A 19,823-nucleotide genomic window follows, 5' to 3' on the forward strand; every position below is an offset into this window, starting at 1 on the left:
TGTTTGTTATATATTTAATATTTGGAGAGAGTGTTGCATTAGTTTAGCTCCGATGAGATGATGATTTTTGTTTTTAAACTTGTAGTAAATAGATTGCGTTATTTTCTCTCAGAATTGTTTTTATAATGGAGTGGATGGGTGATGTTTGCAGGGTTAATATTTAGTTGCTAGGCAACAGTTGTTGGCATTCGCCAGGAACCTTCAAGTAAAGTGGGTGGAGGGCGAGAGGAAGGTGGGGGCCACTGGCGTATCAGACACCCTCGCAGTCCCCTCAAGGCGGATGGCCCGACGAGCTCTGTAAGCCCATGCTCCTTTTATCTTTCTATATTTTAAATGTAATAAATCATTTTAACAGTAACCCTACAAAAAGTCATTCTTAAACCTTTTTAATTTCCATATGTACTAGGAAGCTAAGTGTTTGTGTCTTGGGCTTCAAGAATGTGACTGATCAAAGTGCTTCAGGCCTTGAAAAATAAGTAATTTAACTGATTGTAAGTAAGTAGGGGGATATTGGTGAACAAATGCTGTGGTTAAGGCTACAATGGTGCCAGTGCAATGAGTAGAGCTTAATCAGGTGTTCAAAAGAGCAAGTCAGACCGAGAGCCTAATACTTCTTTGTAGTTCTTTATGAGCTTTGGTTTAGAAAACAATCTATGCGCAGAAGCGACAGTCTTTGGTTACAGGCATGGTTAAAACAGCTTGATTTCCATAGCAACATAAGGGAAACTGGGCATAAGTGAGTGCTGCTTCAAATACAGCAGTTCTGCAGCAGCTTTGACTGAGCCTCTCTCATTCTCCTTAATTGCCGGCCTCAACACATTACGGAAAGAGATGAACCGTATAGGAAGCTCTGGGAACAGGTCGTCTGGATACTGGACAGCCAATAAGTTGGCAGATGAAAACAGATTATCATGTTTAGCAGACAACAGTTCTTGAGGGTTAAAACAAAAGAAAGCGGTTTACGATTTTGTTCATACTGGTGAACTGGCATTTGGGTTGTCTGGTTGCAATATATCCAGTCTCTTATCGCTTGTATATCTTGGCATGCATCATTCAAGACTCTATTCAGTCTGTAAAGCTGAAGCGTTTCAGATTCTGCAACAGAAATGTAGCCTATAGGGAATTTCATATTGAACCTACATATGCAGTGTTTACCGTGAATGCAGTCTCCGCTAGAGCAGGAGCATTACCTTTGATTGAAATTGAATCTGTAAAGCTGATCTTCCCGGGATGCGGATTCAATATAGCCCTTAGTTTAAATTATGTGCAGTGCAATGGACATATAACGCACCGTTTCTCAGAAAGGGCTGTCTGGGTTGTCAATATTCAGTATAGAAAACAGTCAGACCCGCAACCTGGACCTACAGGCCATGGTGAAAACATTTGCACAGGAGAATGCAAGGCGACTCAGTTGCATACTGTGGCTACTATAGGCCTCCACTTAGAACATTTATTTAATTTACCTTGATTGCAGCCCATTTGTATAGGCTATTAGCCAGATAAAACCCGCTGCGTTCAACAATAAATAGTGGCTGAAATGATCCTCAAACTGACTACTTAAAAAAAAAAAATCTGAGGAAATGACTGGACTGAAATAGATGTGTATGGACAAATGGCAATTTCCCCCGGTATACAGTACACCGATCACTTTGTTGTGAAATAATGGCCCGTGCTCAAGATTTTGTTTAGGAACTACCAGTCATGCCAACTGCAACCCTTTAGCTTCCAATATTGATTTATTCCAGTGTTCAGACCCAGGCATTTAAGGTTTGATCAACAGAATGTGTTGGTGTTCAATTCACACCGTTGAGCGTTGTAAGAGTTTATTCTGAGAGTCTGTGTTGTAGTGACGGCCCAGCTCCCTATCTGACTTTTATCAACTGTATACAAGGATTCTTTTGTGTTTCTCAGGAATGCTGAATAATTTGGGTTGCTCTCACCATCCCCCAAACTTTCACATCTCTGTGAAGCAGAGGTGATGTTGTGATAAAATCCTGTGCATTTCTCATCTCATATGTATAAACTGTATCTTATACCATCTATTGCATCTTGCCTATGCCGCTCGGCCATCGCTCATCCACATATTTACATGTACATATTCTTATTCCATCCCTTTAGATTTGTGTGTATTAGGTAGTGTTAGAATTGTTAGATTACTTGGTAGATATTACTGCATTGTCAGAACTAGAAGCACAAGCATTTCGCTACGCTCGCATTAACATCTGCTAACCATGTGTATGTGACCAATAACATTTGATTTGATTTGCGGCGTGATATCTGATTGGACGTTTACTTTGACAGTATTCTGTTGGACAAACAGATGGTCAGATGGTTATAAAAGAGTCAGATCCATTGCTATTTCTCTTTTGTTCCTGTCCTGCTCTGGTGAGGTACATACACTGTCTCTCTTTCTCTCTCCTTCCCATGGTTATTTAGGTCATGACTTCTCTCTCGCTCTCCCTCTCTGATCATGACTAGATTATTAATGCTTAGGTTAATCAGTAATGTCTTGTAACTTATGGTTTTGCCTTGTATGATGGAATCTATTGATTTTCACAGTGTTGATAAATGAATTTGCCTTTGATAGACAATTCTCAGCCCTTTCTTGGTGGTCTATTCCTGTAACTCGAACATAGTCCCGCTTGCACAAGGCTAAATCATCTTTATGGAGTCAGATATACATTTTGATAGACTTTGTTATATCAATTGCATAGTCTTATTACGAGTCGCATGTAAGGTACTTTACATACAAATATTACCCACTACAGTGTGGACTGCTCAGGCACTTATACCACTTCACCACTTAACCATTTGTACCACTCCATGAGGAACATATAGGCAGTTCACAATGTCGTCCTGCAGTCTGAGCGTGGCCCAGGAATATGATCTATTTCTCTCCATAACATCCCTGCTTAAATAAGTTCTGTTTATTTGTCATATTTCTTTTTTAAAAAGTAAAGTAAGTAGCCTTGTACGATTCTTTGAGCCTTCAACGATGCTATGTATATAATACAATGAAAGCAAACTCCCCTAAAAACAGAGAGCCGCAACCTTATTCACTATCCTATCTTCTCTACCGTCCCTGTCCTATCCCTGTCCTATCCCTGTCCTAGTCTACCCCTCTATTCTATGGCTTCCATCCTAAAACCCTGGTGACGCTGAGGTCTGCTTTCCTAACTCCGTCCCCAATCCAGACCCCATTTCCTCTGCGTTCAGATTGGTGTTTCTGATATTTATAATCTTTGCTCACTGAGCTAATGGTATTTTCCGACTCAAATCAGTTTAGGTCATGTTTTCCGTAATAGCTTTTGCTTCGCGGCTGCAGTTAGAGGCCCAATCCTGAGTGTTGGAGGGATGGCTCTCATTTGGGGACTAACAGGGACAGCTTCCCAAATTGCACCGTATTCCCTACGTAGTGCACTGCTTTTGACCAGAGCCCTATCAATGGGGCAGAAGGCCGTGTGTTGTTATGATTGTAAACAATCAGTAAGTTAGCAACAATGACAAGAAGCTGCCATGTGGGGAATCGTAGCTGGCAAGTTTCAGCTAGTTGTATTTTGTTCTTGATACCATGTCGTGTTTTGAGGTGTCTATGCTAATATGACTAACACTCCTTAGCTAACTAACCAACAACTGTAACAATGTATTTGAGAGACAACAAGTGCCTATTGTGCAAATGTATTCATGTTTTTAATAAACATTTGGAGTTGACAGTTGTTTTGCCTCAAGGTTGCGCACGCAGCTGTTTGGTTCCTTAACAACCCACCAGTCTATTGGGAGATGTTTTGCACAAATAGAATCATTCATGATTATCATCTTTCTCATCTTTATGATCGCTATCATCGTCATCTTCGTCATCATCATCATTCGAATCCCCGAGCTGACAAGGTAAAAATCTGTCGTTCTGCCCCTGAACAAGGCAGTTAACCCACTGTTCCTAGGCCGTCATTGAAAATAAGAATTTATTCTTAACTGACTTGCTTAGTTAAATAAAGGTAAAATAATTTTTAAAATAACAAATATCATGTTAAAAGTTAATTTCCTTGACCAGATTATGTTAGTTAGCTGCAGGTAACTGCCAAAATAAAGGAAACCCCAACATAAAGTGTCTTAATAGGGTGTTGGGCCACCATGAGCCAGAACAGTTTAAATGCCCATTGGCGTAGATTCTACAAGTGTCTGGAACTCTATTGGAGGGATCTGACACCATTCTTCCACGAGAAATTCCATCATTTGGTGTTTTGTTGATGGTGGTGGAAAACGCTGTCTCAGGCGCCGCTCCACAATCTCCCATAAGTCTTCAATGGGGTTGAGATCATCAAACCATTCAGTGACCACTCGTGCCCTGTTGATGGGGGCATTGTCATCCTATGGGGGCGTAGCCATGGTAGCCAAAATCATGGCCGAAATAATGGCCTGCCCAGCATGTTTATACATGACCCTAAGCATAAAGGGATGTTAATTGCTTAGTTAACTCAGGGACACCACCTGTGTGGAAGCACCTGCTTTGATTATTCTGTGTATCACGCAGTTACCTGTATGTAAAGTTAGCTACTGTACATTACATACATAAGTACAGTTGAAGTCGGAAGTTTACATACACCTTAGCCAAATATATTTCAACTCAGTTTTTCACAATTCCTGACATTTAATCCTAGTAAAAATTCCCTGTCTTAGGTCAGTTAGGATCACCACTTTATTTTAAGAATGTGACATTTCAGAATAATAGTAGAGAGAATTATTTATTTCAGCTTTTATTTCTTTCACCACATCCCGTGGGTCAGAAGTTGCCTTTAAATTGTTTAACTTGGGTCAAACGTTTCGGGTAGCCTTCCACAAGCTTCCCACAATAATTTGGGTGAATTTTGGCCCATTCCTCCTGACAGAGCTGGTGTAACTGCGTCAGGTTTGTAGGCCTCCTTGCTCAAACACGCTTTTTCAGTTCTGCCCACAAATCTTCTGTAGTACTGAGGTCAGGGCTTTGTGATGGCCACTCCAATACCTTGACTTTGTTGTCCTTAAGCCATTTTGACACAACTTTGGAAGTATGCTTGGGGTCATTGTCCATTTGGAAGACCCATTTGCAACCAAGCTTTAACTTCCTGACTGTCTTGAGATGTTGCTTCAATATATCCACATATTTTCCATCCTCATGATGCCATCTATTTTGTGAAGTGCACCAATCCCTCCTGCAGCAAAGCACCCCCACAACATGATGCTGCCACCCCCGTGCTTCACAGTTGGGATGGTGTTCTTCGGCTTGCAAGCATCCCCCTTTTTCCTCCGAACATAACGATGGTCATTATGGCCAAACAGTTCTATTTTTGTTTCATCAGACCAGAGGACATTTCTCCAAAAATAATTATGATACAGTGAATTATAAGTGAAATACTCTGTCTGTAAACAATTGTTGGAAAAATTACTTGTGTCATGCACAAAGTAGATGTCCTAACCGACTTGCCAAAACTAGAGTTTGTTAAACAAGAAATGTGTGGATTGGTTGAAAAACGAGTTTTAATGACTCCAACCTAATTGTACGTAAACTTCCGACTTCAACTGTATATGCTCTGTATTGAAGGTCTGTATTGAAGCATAGATTACAGGAGTGCAGGTATAAAATATGGTTGAAATGATAATACATGGTTTGTTACTGGTAGCGTTTGTTCAGCCAGTCTAAACTCCTCTGCTTGCTCTATCTGAAAATAGAGACACGGGTAGAGTACATCACCTTGGCAACTGAGGTAAAGGTGGGCGCTAAGCTCGCAGGCGGTGGCAGCTCCCTGTAGCTCACAGAGGCAGTAGCACCTGGGTACCTGTGTAGACACGAATCGGGGAGGGAAGGAGGCACGGAGGGATAGATGGATGGAGGGATGGAGGGATAGAGGGTGATGGAGCCCAGGTGGGGATGAATGTCTGAGGAAGACCAGCGCTGCAGTCAGTGGCTGGTTTACATTCCACAGAGCCGACTAAAGCCTCGTACACACCACACCACGCTATATGTGAATGAGAGACAATCCGCACCGCTGTGTCTCATCTGCCGGACTACTGTAGGTTGCAGTGCGTGCAGTGCTTCGCGTTCGTTGGATTTTTCCAAGTTGTGCGTAGCTTTGCCATGCGGTATCAGAAACGGAAGTAAATAAACCACCGAAGAAGGTGCTAATGTAGCATGATTCTTTATGTTGTGATGTTTGTATGGATTGCGACCATGAAGTAAAATGTACCGTACCGCAATGTAATGATGTAACCACGCTCACCCACCACGGTCCCCTTATCCACGTCTGCCTTCCAGCTGCCAGAAAATAATAGACAGTTACACACACACACACCCCACCACTGCCACGAGTATTCCTCCGCTCTACGGCGTCACCTTGGAGACGGCGTCACCTTCCCTAGTCTAAGGGGAGGAGTCAGCCAGTTTAGAGCTGTAGGGACAGAGACCTGCCCTGCTCCTCACACACAACACACAGACATTACAATTACTAGCCTCAGTGCTCCACAATCACCTATGTACTATAGCTACGACTCAGCTAGTGGGGGCCGTTAGCGTGTGTGTGTGGGAGAGGGCGTCTGTCTGTGTGTGCGAATGTGTCTGCCTGCGTGTATGGGTGTGTGTGTGCTTTTGTGTGTGTGTGCAGGTATAATGTGGGTGTGTGGTGTGTGGGTGTGTGGTGTGTGGTCTGTGGTCTGTGTGTGTGTCATGGTACATGCTCATCTTGACGGTCTATGATGACTCTCTCTTCTCATGTCCCAGGGGCCGGTGAAACCACCAAATCAAATCACTAGTTTTCTTCTCCCCTCAGAGGTACTCATCGGATGTCCTTGGCACCGACACAGATACAGGTTCATTTGACATCACTCAAAATAGACATAAAAATAATACGCCATACCCACTGGTTGAATCAATGTTGTTTCAATGTAATTTGTCAATGTATTGTGACGTAGAATCTAAGTGGAAAATACATTGGATTTGAAAAAAGTAATCAGCTGTCGTTTTCTGCCACAGGATTATGTCATCATAGGAAACCAATATCAACCTAGACAAACCATGTATAAAATATGCTGTATTTTCCACCTTTAAAGACATGCTCCAGTACTTTGGTGACTAAGAACGTGTTTTTTAAACATCACGCTTCAGGCTGGATGTGTCAATGTGTAGTTCATACATGCATCATCTAGGAGCAGAATTACTGTTTAACCTCAGTTAGCCACAAAATGCCTAGTTTTAAAGTGACTGTTTTCTGGAAGCTGTGTACGCCACATCGAGTACTCCAAGCTTGGACGACGTGGGCCAGCCCCCTAGCGATTCCAGCCAATGAGGTTCAGCCCCTTGCCATTTGAGTGACAGCTAGCATGAGGACCCAACAGCTCAGTGGAGAGAGCAGAGAGAAAGAGCAATAATGTGGTGCAGATATCTGCATATAATGTATGTGTCAGATCTTCCACTATCAGAAAAAAACTACAAGCTGGGCATCACCTTGTACTGGAGGTTTGATCTATCCACAGCTAACCTTTGGTTTCCAGTTCAGGGTTCTAACCAAGCCCTGCTTAGCTATGATATTTGTCACTGACTATTACCAATGTGCTGTCATGAGAACGATTGCTGAGAGATCTCCACATAAATACTAAGTAGATGAACGGTTGCTATTGAAGTCATTTCAAAGGGTAGGTTAAACAGAGCAAATGAAATGTGACCGTACTTTCTCACTCAAATATCCTCAATGATGCTATTTAGGCCTACACTGAGCTAACAAAAAGTTATGAACACCTTCCTAATATTGAGTTGTACCCGCTTTGCCCTCAGAACAACCTCAATTAGTCGAGGCACGGACTCGACAAGGTGTCGATAGCTTTCCACAGGGATGCTGGCCCATACTGACTCCAATGCTTCCAACAGTTGTGTCATGTTGGCTGGATGACCTCTGAGTTGTGGATGATTCTTGATATATAGTGCATTCAGAAAGTATTCAGATTTTCCACATTTTGTTACGTTACAGCATTATTCTAACATAGATTAAATATGCATTTTTCTCATCAATCTACACACAATTACCCATAATGATAAAGCAAAAACTGTTTAATTTTTTTGCTAATTTAAAACAAGAAAAAACTGAAATACCTTATTTACATAAGTATTCAGACCCTTTTCTATGTGCGTAGCTTTGCGTAGACTCAAAATTAGGCTCAGGTGCATCCTGTTTCTATGAATCGTCCTTCAGATGTTTCTACAACTTGATTGGAGTCCACCTGTGGTAAATTCAATTGATTGGACATGATTTGGAAAGGCACACACCTGTCTATTTAAGGTCCCACAGTTGACAGTGCATTTCAGATCAAAAACCAAGCCATGAGGTTGAAGGAATTGTCTATAGAACTCCGAGACAGGATTGTGTCGAGGCACAGATTTGGGGAAGGGTACCAAAAAATATCTGCAGCATTGAAGGTCCCCAAGAACACAGTGGCCTCCATCATTCTAAAAATGAAAGAAGTTTTTTAACCACCAAGACTCTACCTAGAGCTGGCTGCCTGGCCAAACTGAGCAATTGGGGGAGAAGGGCCTTGGTCAGGGACGTGACCAAGAATCTGATGGTCACCCTAACAGAGCTCCAGAGTTCCTCTGTGGAGATGGGAGAACCATCCAGAAGGACAACCATCTCTGCAGCATTCCAACAATCAGAACTTTATGGTAGAGTAGCCAGACGGAAGCCACTCCTCAGTAAAATGCACATGACAGCCTGCTTGGAATTTGCCAAAAAGCACCTAAAGGACTCTTAGACCATGAGAAACAAGATTCTCTGGTTTGATGATACCAAGATTGAACTCTTTGGCCTAAATGCAAAGCGTTACATCTGGAGGAAACTTGGCACCATCCCTATGGTGAAGCATGGTGGTGGCAGCATCATGCTGTGGGGATGTTTTTCAGCACCAGGGACTGGGAGACTAGTCAGGATCGAGGGAAAGATGAACGGAGTAAAGTACAGAGAGATCCTTGATGAAAACCTGCTCCAGTGCCCTCAGGATCTCAGACTGAGGTGAAGGTTCACCTTTCAACAGGAAAATTACCCTACGCACTCAGCCAAGACAATGCAGGAGTGGCTTCAGGACAGGCCTTAATGTCCTTGAGTGGCCCAGCCAGAGCCCGGATTTGAACCCCAATCTAACATCTCTGGAGAGACCTAAAAATAGCTGTGCAGTGACGCTCCCCATCCAACCTGACATAGCTTGAGAGGATCTGCAGAGAAGATTGGGAGAAACTTCCCAAATGCAGGTGTGCCAATCTTGTAGCATCATACCCAAGAAGACTCGAGGCTGTAATCGCTGCCAAAGGTGTCTCAACGAAGTACTGAGTAAATGGTCTGAATTATTTTGTAAATGTAATATTTCAGTTATAGGTTTTTCATAAATTTGCAACAGAGTAAATAGGCATTTCAACATCATAGCATTACCTGGTGGTAACTTGTGGAATAGACACTGGCTTGAATGCGGTTTTAACCAATCAACATCCAGAATTAGACCCACCCGTTGTATAAATGTTGATATTTGGTTGCGTTGTCAACCAAACACAACGCAATATTACTTTTGTACTTTTGTACAGTAAATAGCCAAAAGTTAAAGCTAGAGTCCTTAATTGAAACAATAACAAAGAAAATACCCCACCTCTGTTTTGGTAAAAAGCTGAGGAATGAGCATGGATAAATGTAATAGACATAGCTATGGATGCAAGGACTGACCATCCATGATATAACAATTATAGTTTTAATCATGTTGTGAGGCTATACAGTGTTTGTTTAGATTGTTTACAAACATTGGAGTAAATCAAGATTATATGTTGGGTTCTAATAAGGTTCGACAGTTGAACTAAGCCCATGAGGTTTTTATTTATAAATTCAATTCTTCAAGAATCCATAGCTATATTAATTTAGAAGTCCAAAAATGGGTGTACTGTAGCAACTAAGGAATCTAGCTTTCAGGCTATTTTACAAACTAATGTAACATTCAACCTTAAAATGAGTTGTACAGCCATGGGCACATTTTGAGGTTACTGTAACTATACATTTCTTTTTATGTAGTCATATAAAGCGTGCATGTTCAAAATAGCATGCATAGGTAGTCACAGGTCTGTGGAGATCTTCCCAATTGCTGTAATAATCTGTGCAGAATCTTGAACAGCATTGATCACTTGCACTGTGTACTTTTAATGTCATCTCAACTGCAATCCAGCCTAGTTCTGCTATTAGATGAAGCACAGTGATAACACATTAATATGTTGTATAAATCCCAAATATCTGACATTCTATTCCCATTTCAACTTTGCTGTGCTTTTAGTTGGTTGAAAGCATAGTGCTAACAAATTGGAAATTCAACTAACTTGTAGCTGTCTTTTAGAGTGGGTGAGTATATGTTGTAATCTCACTGATCAATGTCTCAACTAAATGTTACCCAATTATCCACATTGAAATATTGTTTGGTGCCCAGTGGGTAGTGATAAATGATAAACCCTCTATACATAATCATGTTCCTACCTATCGCCTTGTTGAAAGGACCTGTAACCCACTTCCTCACTCATTTCCTTGCTAGATGGGTCTATGGGATTTATAATTAAATGGCTCCATTAGATCCGTGCCGGAGCATCAGTTGCCTGTAGGTCTTCTTCTGCGATGGTTAGAGGAGAGGAAAACTGGGCTCCCGACAGATGTCTGCTGCTTGCAGCTCGTTAGCCAGGCGTAACGGTGGGGCTATGGGGAGGAAGTCAGGGTGTTCCTTCCCTTCCTACTCCTTCAGCAGATGGACAGACACAGAAACAGTGTTGTCCCCGAAACGAGGTAAAGTAGAGCTGACAGACAAACGAGTTGGAGAGCAGTGGATGGTGAGCGAGACAGACAGACAGACAGACAGACAGCCAGCCAGCCAGCCAGCCAGCCAGCCAGCCAGCCAGCCAGCCAGCCAGCCAGCACCGCCAGCACCGCCAGCAGGCACAGACACGTGGATGGTGCATACATCAATGCGTACTTTGTATGCCTGCCTGCCTTGTAGGTTTATTATGACTCTTTAAGTCTGATGTCTTCTTAGATGTGAGAACTTTCATTTCCATGTCCATGCTCTGAATTCAGTCATGTGTAGTCTTTAGATGCTGAGTAATGAGGAAGATCTCTCACATACTTGCAGGGTCAAATTAAAGATGAACTTGGATCACAAACAGCATACTGTAATATAAAGAATGCATGCATGACTGGATAAAAGGGTCTGTTAAGTGACATACTTTATGTAAATAAAAAAATAATATATATATATATATATATATTGGCTCTTGAATTATACTGGCTATTGAATTGTATGACTGTTTCCTTCATTAGTTATCAGCCATGTGTTTACCTCGGGCTTGTGCTACTTGTCCCCGTCTCTCCCAGCCCCCACCACATCTGCGTGTTGAGAGTGACAGTGGGGAATGATCACCCCTGCTTATTGCGTGTACAACACACACGCTACCGATCAATAATTCAAGAGAGGGTAACCAGTCACGCCAGCCACCTCCATTACAGGGCAATATCACAACATGAAGCTTGTCACCGTGCCCAGAACGCTGCATGGACGGCGGAGAAGCGGTGGGGGTAAGGAGGTTGTGTGTGTGAGAGGATTTGGGGGATGGTAGTATTATGGGATATCTGGTTTCTCAGCCTGAGGTCCACAGCGCAGACACACCCCTGCTTGCCTACCAGTATCGTTTCCATCCTATGTCCCCACTGGTGGATTGAGAAAAAAGTTCACCGCCATGCAAACAAACAACATCTGCAGCAACAGCAGATACTGAGCTACCTGGCCCTCTTCCTTTACCTCACTCTCCCTGCCACGTGTGCCCACGTTCAGTTAAAAATCATTCATCAACGTCTTCCATTCCTCCTTCAACCCATGTCTGAGAAGAGATACTTCCTTTGATTGTGAGAAGACGTCCCATCTGGGTTCTGTTGAATGGATGGGTTCTGTTGAATGGATGGGTTCTGTTGAATGGATTGGTTCTGTTGAATGGATGGGTTCTGTTGAATGGATTGGTTCTGTTGAATGGATGGGTTCTGTTGAATGGATGGGTTCTGTTGAATGGATGGGTTCTGTTGAATGGATTGGTTCTGTTGAATGGATTGGTTCTGTTGAATGGATGGGTTCTGTTGAATGGATTGGTTCTGTTGAATGGATGGGTTCTGTTGAATGGATTGGTTCTGTTGAATGGATGGGTTCTGTTGAATGGATGGGTTCTGTTGAATGGATGGGTTCTGTTGAATGGATTGGTTCTGTTGAATGGATGGGTTCTGTTGAATGGATTGGTTCTGTTGAATGGATGGGTTCTGTTGAATGGATGGGTTCTGTTGAATGGATGGGTCTGTTGAATGGTACAAACTGTTACGCTCACTACGTTGCAACACAATAGCAGGGCTTTGTTGATTGTGCTGATGATCTAACCTTGGTGTTGTTAGAAAATAAATATGTTTTATGTACACACTTTATTATAATTATTGGAATACTTATGAAATGCACGTTGATATATTTGGTAACAATTGCTTTTTCTTTCTTATACTCCAACCCTATTTGATGCATTGAACGGATGTGGGTGGAGCAATGTCTACATAAGGGTGCAAATTAAAACCACTCACAAAGCTCTGACGAAGGCCTTGAGGCTGATACGTAAAGCTTATTAAAGAGCAGTGATACTAGCAAAAGCAGTGTGCTGGTTTCTTCTTTTTCTCATCTGTTCTTAGAAAGGAAAAGCTAAGCAAAAAGCATTTTTTCCCCCTTAGAAGTGCTTATGTTGTGCATCATTTCACCAGTAGAAATTAGTGTTGCTTTTTTTATATAGATAAGAGCCTGACAAGTTTAGCTCCTTTGTTTGCTGCCTCAGCCCTGTGTGTTTGTCCGCGTCCCGAAGTTGCTCTCTAGAGGAAGATTGACTGGCACACCTTTATCTTTCTGGTGTAGTTGACTCTACTGCTACTGCCAAGTGTATATGTATGTATGTATGTGTGTGAGAGAGTGAGAGTGAGAGAGAGAGACTTTTTGTCTTTCTTTAATGAAACATTCTCATTTCATTAAAACGTCACCCCCCCCCCCCCCCCTTTAAAATAAAACACCAAAATATATCCTCTACTGCACACATGTACCATACTCACCTTTCCCTCTACCACATTAAACAATAGTAAAGGGTCTGTTATCCCTCCACCTTTGACCCTGTTCCTCCTTGTTAGCCAAGTAGCCAACTTTGCCTCAACAAAACACATTTGGCCTTTTCCTTATTTGAATACCTGTACCCCATTATAAACATCCCAACAGTAAAAACCACCCCCAACCTCTCACACAGACATTCCAACAGAGACATTAATGACATTAACCTGGTGCACACAGAAAACATATGAATCACAGTTTCTCTCATAACACAGAAAGGACACCCCTGCCCGACTCCCGGTTCAACCGTGCCAACCAGCTGTTAGTGGCCAGGGCTCCATGTAGAACCCTCCACTGGAGGTCCCCTGAACTGTTTGATACTGGGGGTTTGTAGGGGTTCCTGGGGTTCCATCTAAAACCCACCATACTCTCCGCACCACATATCCCCTGCCACTGATGTGCCTTCACTCCTGTTAGGCTCCTAATGTTCCTCACTTTAACGCAGAGGTTGTAGAGGGCTTTACCTCCCACCCCCTCAAACTCCCCCAGGCTCGGAGTGTTAAAATCTAACAAGTCCTCCAGACCCCCTTGCCAGTCCCCAGTCTCTGCCGTCACCTGCAGTGGCGGAAACATTGGTGGCCCCTCACCCTTTTGTCACTCAAACACCCCACTTACCGGCTCAGACAGTGCCTCCTGGACCTCCTCCAGGAATCTCTCCAGCATCCTAAGAGACGTTATTCCTGTTTGTTGGGCCAGGACTTCCATTGTTTTCCACCCCTCCTCTCCCAGCAGTCGTAGGTCACCCAGCCTTTGTAAACCCGTTGCCATCAGTTGCCTTTGCAGGGTGGCCGACTGAACCAATCTCAAAGGGATGGCTGGGTTGTGGAAGATAGGCTCCTCCCACACCCACAGCCCAAGCTTAACACCCCCTTCTCGTTAGCAGCTGCCAGGCCCTCAGCACTGCAGAGTAAAAATCACAAGCTTACGTTGCAGGTCTGCGAGCAGACCGGCGGGGGGGTTGAGGACAGCCAGTTTATGCCACAGGGAAGATACCACCAGGTTGTTGATTATCAGCATGTTCCCTCTATTTGACACTTCAGACAGGAACCACCTCCAACTGGCCAGTCTTGACACCACTGCCTGTGACAGCCCCTCCCAGTTCACCTCTCCGAGCCCAGGTACACCCCCAGCATTTTAAGCCCTTCACAACCCCACTGCAAACCCCCTGGAAGCAGAGGGGCTCTATCCCCCCATGCCCCACATAACAGAGCTTTGCTCTTGCCCCAGTTGACCTTACCTGACGACGCTGACATTGCTATGCCAGTCACCACACCCATGCTTGTCCAGCACACTCCCTGCAGTCTCCTGCGTAGCAGGCCAAATAAAATGCTCAATGGCTAGTGTATATAACTGCCCCTATAGAGGGCATCCTTGTCTAATGCCCTGCATCACCCAGACTGGCCTACTGAGCCCCCCTCTCAACTTGACCATACATGACACCCCAGCATACAACATCTTCACAAAAGTCAAAACCTTTACCCAAACCCAAAACCAGACATCACATTAAACAGATACTCATGGTCCACTCTATCGAAAGCCTTCTCTTGATCTAAAGAGACCAGTCGAAAGTTCAAATTAGAACCTCTCGACAAGTCCAACATGTCCCTGATTAAGAACAAATTGTCCATGATTGAGCGTCCCGGTACACAATATGTTTGGTCCTTATGTACTATCGAGTCCAGATGGGACTTCAGTCTGTTAGAAAGGACTTTGGCAAATATCTTGTAGAGCAATGCCACAGGCCTCCAGTTCTTAAGTTCACAAAAGTCCACTTTTTTGAGCAGGAGTGTCAGAGCCGCCCGACGGCAGCTCATCGGCAACTCTCCTACAACGACGCATTCACGCAACACGCAAAAGAAGTCCACTCCAATTATTCCCCATAATTTTTTATAGAACTCCACTGGGAGTCCATCGAACCCCCGGTGCATGACTGGGGGACATCTGGGTTACGGCCTCTGCCAGTTCATGGGACAACAGAGGAATGTTAATTTCCTCCCTCTGTGCCAGAGAGCGCTTAAGGAGTTCTGCGAACAAGACCTGAGCACACATAGGATCTGTCAACCCCTGACCTTAGTTATCTTCTACTTGCACACAATCCCGGATCCGGGAGCACCCCCATCAGTAAAAAAGCTGACTAGCATAGCCTAGCATAGCGTAACAAGTAAATACTAGCATCTAAATATCATTAAATCACAAGTCCAAGACACCAGATGAAAGATACACATCTTGTGAATCCAGCCATCATTTCTGATTTTTAAAATGTTTTACAGGGAAGACACAATATGTAAATCTATTAGCTAACCACGATAGCAAAAGACACAACTTTTTTTTCTCCACCATTTTTTTCCTGCATAGGTAGCTATCACAATTTCGACCAAATAAAGATAGAAATAGCCACTAACCAAGAACCAACTTCATCAGATGACAGTCTGATAACATATTTATTGTATAGCATATGTTTTGTTAGAAAAATGTGCATATTTCAGGTATAAATCATAGTTTACCATTGCAGCCACCATCACAACTCTCACCAAAGCAACTAGAATAACTACAGAGACCAACGTGAATTACCTAAATACTCATCATAAAACATTTATGAAAAATACACAGCGTACAGCAAATGATAGACAAAGATCTTGTGAATCCAGCCAATATTTCAGATTTTTTAAGTGTTTTACAGCGAAAACACAATATAGCATTATATTAGCTTACTACAATAGCCAACCACACAACAGCATTGATTCAGGCCAACAATAGCAATAACGAATAAACCAGCAAAAGATATTAATTTTTTCACTAACCTTCTCAAACTTCTTCAGATGACAGTCCTATAACATCATATTACACAATACATATAGAGTTTGTTCGAAAATGTGCATATTTAGCGGCACAAATCGTGGTTATACAATGAGAAAAGTAGCCAAGCTGCCAACAATATGTCGGGAGAAATCTTGGGAGAGGCACCTAATCTAATCAGTAACTAATCCTAAACTTGACTAAAAAATACAGGTTGGACAGCAAATGAAAGATACATTAGTTCTTAATGCAATCGCTGTGTTAGATTTTTAAAATTAACGTTACTACGACATACAGCGTGCGTTAAAGCGAGACCGCACCGAAATTAATGGCGGAATATGAGTTTTACATTTTTCAACAGAACAACGAATTAACATCATAAATAGTTCTTACTTTTTGATGTGCTTCCATCAGAATCTTGGGCAAGTTGTCCTTTTTCCAAAAGAATCGTTGCTCGGTTGTAGATTGTCGCCTTCAACGTTGGAATTAACAGTAAACATTAGCCATGTGGGCAAGACGTGCCCAACTCCCCAGAACGCAGCACAAATAAATACCCGAAAATCGCAATATACTGATATAAACTGATATAACTCGGTTTAAAATAACAACATTATGATGTCTTTAACACCTATATCGAATAAAAACAGAGCCGGATATATCTAAGGGCTATAACGGGAGCTTTCTAGAACGACATCCTGAGGTCCTTTTTGCGTCATGGCGAAGAGAAGAAAGGGAGGACCCCACGTTGCCAGCCCATTTATAAGGCCTCAGATCTGCCTAGCAACTCCATTCCAATTCTCACTATTCGCTGACATCCAGGGGAAGGCGTATGCAGTGCATCTCAACCAATAGAATACATGCAAATTAATAAACCGACCTCAGAACAGCCTGCAGATTTCAGCATTCTCACATCCTCATAGGAAAATTGCTCCAACTCGAGTTCTGTTTTACTCACAGATATAATTCAAACGGTTTTAGAAACTAGAGAGTGTTTTCTATCCAATAGTAATAATAATATGCATATTGTACGAGCAAGAATTGAGTACGAGGCAGTTTAATTTGGGAACGAAATTATTACAAAGTGCAAACAGCACCCCCTATTGAGAAAAGGTTAACTTTGTTTTCTTTATTATTTTGGTTAGGTCAGGGTGTGACGAGGGTGGAATGGGTGTTTTTGTCTTGTCTAGGGTTTTTTGTATATCTATGGGGTTTTGGTATTGTCTAGGTAAATGTAGGTCTATGCTGGCCTGAATTGGTTCCCAATCAGAGACAGCTGTTTATCGTTGTCTCTGATTGGGGATCCTATTTAGGTTGCCATTTTTCATTTTGGTTTTGTGGGTTATTGTCTATGTGTAGTTGCATGTCAGCACTCGTGTTTATAGTGTCACGTTCGTTTTGTTATTTTTGTTAGTTTGTTTAGTGTTCTTCATTTAAATAAAGAAGAATGTATTAATCTCACGCTGCGCCTTGGTCTCCTCGTTATGACGAACGTGACAGGATCACAGATTTCTGCCCTATGCAACTCAGTATAAAACTCCACAGTTCACTCCCGCATCTCCACCACCACAGAGGTCAGCCGCCCATCAGACAGCCATAGACAATGCATACCCTTGGCTTCACCGCTCTGTCTTTCCAAACCAAAGAAGAAGGAGCTGGGAGCATCCATCTCCTTGAGCATGGAGAACCTAGCTCTTACAAGTGCTCCCTTTGCTTTAACCTGGAAAAAACTGCCCAGGTCCCTACGTAATTCAGCTGAATTAGCCTGGATGCCTACACTGCCTTGTCCCACGATCTCTACCTCCATCTCACTAATACTGCGCTTGAATTCCCCCAATACTCTCCTAGCCTCTGAGGATAAGAGAGCTGTATACTGTTGACAGAAAAGCCGAATTTGGACTTTCCCCACATCCCACCATTGACTCAGAGACTCATACTCCTCTCTTCGCTGCCCCCACCTTTCCCAAAAAGTCTGGAAACCTGAGCAAAAAGTGGCATCTTGAAAGAGTTTTACATTAAACTTCCAATAGGATGCCTCCCGAGGCCCTGGTGAAATAGACAGCCGAGCCATGCACATGTGATAATCTGAAAACCCCACCGAGAGAACGAGAAATTGATCAGTTTTTAGTTCTCCAAACATCCATTAGGTCGACCTGATTAATATCCCTTAACACTCCCACTGACACTAAATGAGCTACCTGTGAGTTCCTGTCTAAGACACCCAAATAGAACCGCCCTCTCTCTCCCTGTGTTAGGCGCATAAACATTTATAAAGACAAAACCCATGTTGTTAATTTCTGCTTTTACAACAAGCAGCCTACCCCTACACACCTCCTTTGAGGAGCAAAATATAAATAGACAGACCTGGTACAAAAAGGACTGCCACCCCTGCACTAAAATGTGTCCCATGGCTCAACACACTTGCCCCTTTCCACCAGAGCTCCCAATCGACTTCATTCACCACATCACTATGCGTCTCCTGCAGAAACAACACCTGTACTTTTTTTTGTTTGACATATTCACCCAACACACTCCTCTTTCCCGCATCTCTGGCGCCATTTATATTGAGGGAGCCTACCTGAAGAGTCTCCATAAAAAGTGGGAGAAAAGCCAGCAAAGAAAGAGACCAATAGCAAATCTCAAAAAGCCCCAGTGCCAGAAAGAAACTATACATCTAAACAGTGTCTGAAGGTAGACCCTTACGCACTGTTGTGACCCACTTCCTCAACCTAAACCATTTCCTGGGTGAGAGGAAACCATGCCCCTCATTTTTCATAGCATGTTGTACTGATCTTACAAACTTTCTCGGATCAGAAAAAAAGCCTCAAGATTAACTTTTTTCCCCTTGGTCTCATTCAGGAACTTTGTCAGTTCCCTCAACGTGTACTTTGACCCCTCTGCTTGACTGGCTGTCAGCTCCGGATCCAGAGTCACTTTGCTCCTCATCTCCATCTCCCATCCTAACCACCTGCCCTTCCACTCTGGTCAGGGCCTCCCCCCCAGCACCAGACAAAGGTTCATTGGTGCCTTTAACAACACCAGCCTCTCCCCTCCCTCCTCCTTTCTTCTCCCCCTTTTTCCTTTTCCTCTTGACACCCTCCTCCTCCTCCCCCCAGTCTCCTACACTTCCCCACTATACTCTCTTCATTCACTAGAATAACCTGACTAGACCCAGCCTTATCTACACCACCATCCATAGCATGACTAGACCCAGCCTCAGCTACACCACCATCCATAGCATGACTAGACCCAGCCTCATCTACACCACCATCTATAACCTGACTAGACCCAGCCTTATCTACACCACCATCCATAGCATGACTAGACCCAGCCTCATCTACACCACCATCTCTAGCCTGACTAGGCCAGCCTCATCTACACCACCATCCATAGCATGACTAGGCCCAGCCTCAGCTAACCCACCATCTCTGGCATGACTAGGCCCAGCCTCATCTACACCACAATCCATAGCATGACTAGGCCCAGGTTCAGCTACCCCACCAACCCTGGCATGACTAAGCCCAGCCTCTGCTGTCTGCGTCTCATTGACCCCTGCACGTCGACCTCAATTTCCCCCACTGGCGCTTGTACCCTCACCTTGTCTACGGCCTTCATGTGGGCACGCAAAGCTCTTATGGCCCAAATCCCCACACTCAAAGCACCGTAGACTCTCTGTGCTGGCAAACCCTGCGTAGAGCCCCTCCCCATGCCTCACTTTAAAATGCACGTTTAGCTGTTGCTCATTGTTATTCAGAAACATGAACACTTGCCTTTAGAACGAAACAACGTGCTTAACTTCTTTGGGCTCATTGGGACTCATTGGG

The sequence above is a fragment of the Salvelinus namaycush genome, chromosome 29 (genome assembly GCF_016432855.1).
Source record: "Salvelinus namaycush isolate Seneca chromosome 29, SaNama_1.0, whole genome shotgun sequence".
NCBI classification, from domain to species: domain Eukaryota; kingdom Metazoa; phylum Chordata; class Actinopteri; order Salmoniformes; family Salmonidae; genus Salvelinus; species Salvelinus namaycush.